At 39.0% G+C, this 1234-nt stretch overlaps 1 protein-coding gene across 1 annotated transcript in view; it reads left to right on the top strand.

Annotated features, from left to right (window-relative positions):
* Positions 1-421: 421 nt before the first annotated feature.
* The window catches only part of LOC107103667 (collagen alpha-1(XIV) chain-like), a 67073-nt gene continuing 66260 nt past the window's right edge, over positions 422-1234 (top strand). Inside the window, exon 1 of the mRNA XM_015403457.1 lies at positions 422-638. The gene's annotated coding sequence lies outside the window, so the exon portion shown is untranslated. The remainder of the gene's footprint in view (positions 639-1234) is intronic.

Below are 1234 nucleotides of genomic sequence, written 5' to 3'. Positions count from 1 at the left end.
GAGTGTTGTTCAGCATGGGGGTGAGTAGAAAATGAAGGCTAATCATGTTTTGGGTGTACTATTCCTTTAAATTTTATAAGTAGGAATTTCATTTTTTCACCTTTGATCAAAAATGATTTTCATCACTTCTAATCAGTTTTTGTTAATAAAACTGGAGCTCAGCAGCTTTTAGTGTTAATAGTTTTAGTTTTGTGATTGTTTTTGTTATTAATGTTTAATAAATTATTATAATTCTACGGTTTTTATTTTCCAGCCTGTGTTCCTCCTGTTTCTGGGTTTTTCCTTTCAGGCGGATTTAGCAGTTTTCTGCAGCATGTGGGTCTAACTGCTGCAGACTCTCCTCCTCTTCATGAAGGTGGAACCTAAAGCAGGAAGCAGACAGAGCAGGCAGCATTCCTCTCAGAGCCCCTCCCATGGAGCAGCGCAGCCCTCAGCTCCTCCACCGTCCCACACAAAGAGAGCTGCTTCCCGCGGCCATCTGAGCGGATCACCTGGAAGGTAAGACACACCTGGCTGCTGCTCGAACCCACAGCTCCTGAGATGGTGGAACACCTCTATGTTTTTCCAGCTTCAACCTCCTCCTGTTGAAGAGCAGGAAACATCTGGACGGACCCTGGAGAGACCTGCCTTAGCTTCAGGTCAGTTCAACTAATCTCATTTTAATCCCATTTAATCCAGGCTGAAGCTGAAGCCTCTCGTTAATGGGCCAGATTATCAGATATAAACTTTAAAGAAAAGTTATTAAAAAACCTATTTGTTAAAAACATTGAGCTGATCTTTAACTAAGGACACGTTTGTGTTTTGATCTTTTAAAACTAAGATTAAATAAATATATTTAGCCTATATGGAAAACGGTTTCTTTGAGATTTTAAACATTTATTCTTTGATTTCTTTGTTATATTGCTAAATCTAACCAGGATGTTTCTTTAGCATTAAAGGTTTAAAAAGCCACATTTACCCAGAAAGTACACTTAAAAGTAAAGTTTATCTTTGAGTGTTTTATTCAGTCCTCCATATTAATATGACATTAAATAAAAGCCCATCCTATCAACCCCTAATGAATATAGAGGCTGGGTTTTATTCCATCGAGGTTTTTATTGCATCACAAACACCGAGAACAGAGGAGAACATGGAGCCGCTAAACTATCAGCTAACATCTGACATTAACCATGGAGAGAGGTCACCTGCAGCACTATAAGAACTACAGCACTTTCATTAGAGAAAGCCTTTGGTG

The sequence above is a fragment of the Cyprinodon variegatus genome, unplaced genomic scaffold, assembly GCF_000732505.1.
Source record: "Cyprinodon variegatus isolate N-32 unplaced genomic scaffold, C_variegatus-1.0 Scaffold1501, whole genome shotgun sequence".
Classification (NCBI taxonomy): domain Eukaryota; kingdom Metazoa; phylum Chordata; class Actinopteri; order Cyprinodontiformes; family Cyprinodontidae; genus Cyprinodon; species Cyprinodon variegatus.
Note: the sequence above shows the minus strand (reverse complement) of the source record. Positions and strands in the feature narration are given on the sequence as shown.